Here is a 6359-nt window from a genome sequence, read left to right as displayed (position 1 = left end):
CGGCGATCCTTCTGCCTCAGCCTTCCAAGTAGCTGGAACTACAGGCGTGTGCTACCACACACGGCTAATTTTTTGGCTTTATTGTAGAGATGAGTTCTCACCAAATTGCCCAGGCGGGTCTCGAACCCACAGGCTCAGGCAATCCACTCACCTCAGCCTCCCAAAGGCGCGGGATTACAGGCTGAGCCACCGAGCCCAGCTTAAAATTATTTTTGAGTTGGAGTCTCACTCCGCCGCCTAGACTGGAGTGCAGTGACCGCTCCCGGCCACCGCAACCTCGACCTGCTGGGCTCCAGCAATCCTTCTGCCTCAGCCTTCCAAGTAGCCAGAACTACAGGCACCCGCCACCAGGCCTAGCTAATTTTTCTGATTTATTATAGAAATGAGGGCTCACCAAGTTGTCCAGGAGGGTTTCGAACCCGCAGACTAAGGCAATCCACTCACCTAGGCCTCCCAAAGCACTGGGATTACACGCTGAGCCATCGAGCCTGGCCCCCCTAAATTTTTAAAAATTAGCTGGGTATGGTGGCACAGGCCTGTAGCTACAGCTACTCAGGAGAATGAGGCCGAAAGATTGCCTGAGCCCAGTAGGTTGAGGCCGTGGTGGGCTGTGATGGTGCCACTGCACTCCAGCCTGGGCAACACAGTGACATCCCGACTCAAAAAGAGAGAGAGCGAGAGAGAAATCCTACCTCTGCCTCCCAAGAAGCTGGAACTGCAGGTGTGAGCCACCACGTCTGTCTTATTCTATTTTTCCTGGTGTCTCTGAATTTCCATCACATGCCTTATCACCACTGACATATACCATATGGAATTTGGGACATTTCAGAAATGTTAGAATGTGAAAAAATGTGCCTCATAGTATTAATGGAAGAGACATATGTTTATCCTCGGTACCCTCTGCCTCAACTGACACCAGGATATAAGTCACACAGGGGCCAGAACTTCTGTCTTTTTCCCCTGGAATTTGCTAACACGTCTTGGGGTCTTAGGAGCTATGTAGTATGTGGGCATGGTCATATTCAATTCTCAAACAATGAGCAAAGAGACACTGTTATCTCCCCCTCGATTTATGGATAAATAAATAAATCAGCTGGGTTCTGTGGCTCATGCCTGTAATCCCGGGGCTTTGGGAGGCAGAGGCAAGAGGATTGCCTGATTCCAGGGGTTCGAGACCAGCCTGGGCAACATGGCAAGACCTTTCCTCTACAGTAAATCAAAAGTTTAGCCAGGCGTGGTGGTGCCCACTTGTATTTCCAGCTTCTTGGGAGGCTGAAGCTGAAGAATTGCCTGAGCCCAGCAAGTCAAGGCTGCAGTGACAGTGCGTGTGCCACTGCACTCCAGCCTGCATGACAGGATGAGGCTCTGACTCAAAAATAAAAAAAAGAAAGAAATCAATCAAAGCTTAGAGAAGCTTGGTCCTTTGCTCTGGGAGTAAGATCAGGAAGTCGGCTGGGCTTGGTGGCTCAGCTTGTCATCCCAGCACTTCGGGAGGCTGAGTCAAGTGGATTGCCTGAGCCCGTGAACTCGAGACCAGCCTGGGCAACTTGGTAAGACCTTGTCTCTACAATAAATCAAAAATTAGAGCCGGGCTCGGTGGCTCAGCATGTAATTCCGCCTTGGGAGGCTGAGGTGAGTGGATTGCCTGAGCCCGCGGGTTCGAGACTCACCTGGGCAACTTGGCGAGACCTCATCTCTACAATAAACCAGAAAATCAGCTGGGCGTGGTAGCGCGCGCCTGTAGTTCCGGCTACTTGGAAGGCTGAGGCAGAAGGATCCCCAGAGCCCAGCAGGTCGAGGCTGCGGTGGCCGGGAGCGGCCACTGCACTCCAGTCTGGGCGACAGAGTGAGACTCCAACTCAAAAAAAAAGGAACACTAACAGAACCTATCTCACAGGGCTGATTTGGGAGGACGCAATGAGGTCTTGGCTCCCTGTGGGGTCTTCCATCTCCAAAACCCTAACCCAGCAATGCCATCCCCACTCCCTTCCTTGCACCATGCTTGTCACGGAGGAAGCTGTGTCCCTGCCAGCCTTGCTCACGCTGTGCCAAGCTAGAGCCCTGGACACAGCTGGCACCCCTCCCCTTTGCCGACTCCAAGCCTGAAGCTAGTGTTGGCCCATCTGACATCCCCCGGCTACTTGGAAGCCATTGCATACCAACCTGGGGGCATGGGTGGGAAGGGGGGCAGGGCCTGCCACCTTCAGAGTCTGTTTCGGGAGGAGCCGCCTTTTGGGCCAGCCCACACTCCCACCCTCGGTCACTGTCCACCGGCAACTGCCACTGCTGAGAAGGCTGGACATCTCGGAAGGACAGCCAGGCGGCCACATTGGCAGGGACCTTGTGAGAAGCAGAGGGGAACAGTTTTGTTTCTGTTTGTGGAAATTGGGTCTTGCTAGGTTGCCCAGGCTGGAACTCCCAGGCTCAAGTGATCCTCCTACCTCAGCCTCCTTCCGTTTGCTGGGATTACAGGCGTGAGCCACCCCACCCAGCTCATAAGGCGGCAGGTTTTTTGTTTTTTTTTTCCCCCGAGTTGGAGTCTCATTCTGTCGCCCAGACTGGAGTGCAGTGGCCGCTCCCGGCCACCACAGCCTCGACCTGCAGGGCTCCGCCGATCCTTCCACCTCAGGCTTCCAAGCAGCCGGAACTACAGGCGCGCGCTACCACGCTGGCTAATTTTTTGATTTATTGTAGAGATGAGGTCTTGCCAAGTTGCCCAGGCGGGTCTCGAACCCGTGGGCTCAAGCAATCCACTCACCTCAGCCTCCCAAGGCGCGGGATTACAGGCTGAGCCACCAAGCACAGCTAAGGCGACAGTTTTTAATGAGGCTTCTAGTTGGACACCAAACCCAGATGACCAGGGCCTGGAGGGGACAGCAAGGAAGGCTTCTTGGAGGAGGTGTCGCTGAAGCTGATCTTGCGGCCTGCAGGGAAGGCTGTGGAGGCATGAAGAACGTTGGTCTGCAAGGAGTTCCCACCTCTGGGGGATGTCAGATGGCCCGACACTGGCTTCAGGCTTGGAGTTGGCAAAGGGGAGTGGTACCAGCTGTGTCCAGGGCTCTAGCTGGCTTCCTAGAGGAGGTGGTGTGCACCCAGAGTGGGCTCCGGTGATTCTTCCGCCTCAGCCTTCCAAGTAGCTGGGACTACAGGTATGCACCACCACACCTGGCTAATTTTTAAAATTTTGTAGATCTGGGATCTTGGTATGTTGCCCAGTCTGGCCTCAAGCAATCTGCTTGCCTAAGGCTCCCACAGTGCTGGGATTGTAGGCATGAGTCACCATGCCCACCGCACTTCATTTTTTCATACCTGCCACCCTCCCCAGGGAGGCCAGTGCAGGAGACTCCAGCCCCAAGGAGTGCAGGGGCAGGGTCTGGTTCACAGAGGCTTCCTCTCCTGCCCTCCAGCATGAATCTGTGACTCTTTGGGAAACAAAAGCTTTGGTACCTCCTGTCTCCTCTGCCTGGAATGCCCTCTCCCCAGTGACTGCATGACATCTTGCTGACGTCACTTAGGTCTCTGCTTAAATGTCTTCTCCGGAAAAAGCCCCCTTCAGCCCCCATCTCAAAATCACCTCCTGAGGACTGCCTGGCTCAGGAGTTTAAGACCAGCCTGAGCAACATGGAGAGACTTCGTCTCTACAATAAATAAAAAAATTAACCGAGTGTGGTGGCATGCACCTGTGGTTCCAGCTCCTTGGAAGGCTGAGGCAGAAGGATCGCCGGAGCCCAGCAGGTCAAGGCTGCGGTGGCCGGGAACGTGCCACTGCACTCCAGTCTGGGTGACAGAGGGAGACTCCGACTCAAAAAAAAAAAAAAGAAAGAAATTGCCTCCTTTGATGGATGGCCAGACACGTTGAGCAATGCCATGGTGATGCCACCAGCCAAATCCAGAACGCAAGGAATTCTGTCCACAGAAAATACCACTGTGTCGTCAAAATGAAAAAAAAAAGAAAACAAAAGAAAAAGAAGCAAGGAGGAAAAAGAGGAAAGAAAAGCTGTGTCAGCCACAAACATATCGACTATCGGGCTCAGTGGTTCAGCCCGTCATCCCAGCACTTTGGGAGGCCGAGGCGAGTGGATTGCCTGAGCCTGCAGGTTCAAGAACAGCCTGGGCAACTTGGCAAAAACTCATGTCTACAACAAATAAAAAAAATTAGCCGGGCATGGTAGCGTGTGCCTGTAGTTACGGCTACTCGGAAGGCTGAGGCGGAAGGATCGCCGGAGCCCAGCCGGTTGAGGCTGGGGGGCCATGAGCGTGGCGCTGCACTCCAGCCTAAGCAACACAGTGAGACTCCTACTCAAAACTAAAAAACCACAACATATCAACCAAATGTGATGCATGGGCCTCAGTGAGCTCCTGATTCAAACCAACCAGGGGTAAAGATATTCACGGGAAGGTTCTGGAGGTCAGGTGATGTGAATATACTTAGCATTGCTGGACGGTAATGCTTAGAAATGGTTAGGATGATTGAGATGAAGTAACCATTTTCATCTCTTCTGCATGGACTAGACATTGTTTTGGGTGCAATATGTCTAAATGCCCTATGTAACCAGGATTTAATCAAGGGCACTTGCAGTATATAACTGTGGAGACTTATTCAAATGCTGTTTTAAGAATTTTGCTTCTTAGCCGGGCTCGATGGCTCGGCCTGTAATCCCGCACCTTTGGGAGGCTGAGGTGAGTGGATTGCCTGAGCCCGCGGGTTCGAGACCCGCCTGGGCAACTTGGCGAGACCTCATCTCTACAATAAATCAAAAATGAGCCGGGCGTCTCCAGTCTGGGCAACAGAGTGAGACTCCAATGCCAAAAAAAAAAATTAAGAATTTTGCTTCTTTTAAAGCACTAAGGCTCACACGTCTGCATCAGTTATCTCATGTGGGGCGGAGGACTTCACGTGTGATGAGATGGAGCGCTCTTTACACGATGCTCTTTGCGTAGTGAAGAGAGTTTTAGAGTCGAAATCTGGGGTTTAGGCCAGGCTCAGTGGCTTAGCCTGTCATCCCAGCACTTTGGGAGGCAGAGGCGAGTGAACTGCCCGAGCCCGCGAGTTCGAGACCCACCCGAGATCTCATCGCTACAATAAATAAAAAAAAATTAGCCGGGCACGGTAGCACGTGCCTGTAGCTCCGCCTACTTGGAAGGATGAGGCAGAAGAATCGCCAGAGCCCAGAAGGTTGATGCTGGGGTGGCTGTGAGTGTGCCACTGCACTCCAGTCTGGGCAATGGAGTAAGACTCCAACTAAAAAAAAAAAAAAAAAAAAGAAATGGTTAGGATGGGCTTGACCCCTGTAAATCCAGCACTTTGGGAGGCTAAGGCAGAAGGATGGCTTGGGGCAAGGAGTTGGAGATCAGCCTGAGTATACAGCAAGACCTCATCTCAAAGAAAGTTTAAGGCCAGGTATGGTGGCTCACGCCTGTCATCCCAGTACTTTGGGAGGTGGAGGAGGGAGGATTGCCTGAGCCCAGGGGTTCCAGATTGGTCTAGACAAGTTGGCAAGATCTCAGCTCTACAATAAATCGAAAAATAAGCTGGGCATGGTGGCGCTTGCTTGCAGTCCCAGGTACTCAGGAGGCTGAAGTGGAAGGCTCTTCTGGGCCCAGGAAATCCAGTCTGTGGTGGCCACAAGTGTGCCACTGCACTCCATTTTTTTTTTTTGAATTGGAGTCTCACTCTGTCACCCAGACTGGAGTGCAGTGACCCTCTGGGTTCCGGTGATTCTTCCACCTCAGCCTTCCGGGTAGCCGGAATTACAGGCACGTGCTACCATGCCCGGATGATTTCTTGATTTATTGTAGAGACCAGGTCTCGCCAAGTTGCCCGGGCGGGTCTCAAACCCGTGGGCTCAGGCAGTCCACTCACCTCAGCCTCCCAAAGTGGTGGGATGACAGGCTGAGCCACCGAGCTCAGCCAAAACTTTTTCTATAATTATTAATGTTTTCAAATAAAATCCATTGATAATTTTTTAAAGTATAAGTGATGATAAGTTTTACTGAAGAGCCGGGCTCGGTGGCTCCAGTCTGGGGCGACTGAGTGAGACTCCAACCCAAAAAAAAAAAAAAAAAAAAAAAAACCCGGAACCACAGGCGTGCGCCACCACACTTGGCTAATGTTTGATTTTAGAGATGAGGTCTCACCAAGTTGTCTGGGCAAGTCTCGAATCCGTGGGCTCAGGCAATCCACTCACCTCAGCCTCCCAAAGGCGCGGGATTACAGGTTGAGCCACCGAGCCCGGCTTCATTTTTTATTTATTGTAGAGATGAGGTCTCGCTGCCTAGGCGGGTCTCAAACCCGCAGACTCAGTCAATCCACTCACCTCAGCCTCTCAAAGGCGCGGGATTACAGGCTGAGCCACCGA

The sequence above is a fragment of the Carlito syrichta genome, unplaced genomic scaffold (assembly GCF_000164805.1).
Source record: "Carlito syrichta isolate Samal-C Ts95f unplaced genomic scaffold, Tarsius_syrichta-2.0.1 Scaffold123546, whole genome shotgun sequence".
Lineage (NCBI taxonomy): Eukaryota > Metazoa > Chordata > Mammalia > Primates > Tarsiidae > Carlito > Carlito syrichta.
The sequence above is the reverse complement of the archived record's forward strand: the minus strand, read 5'-3'. Positions refer to the sequence as shown.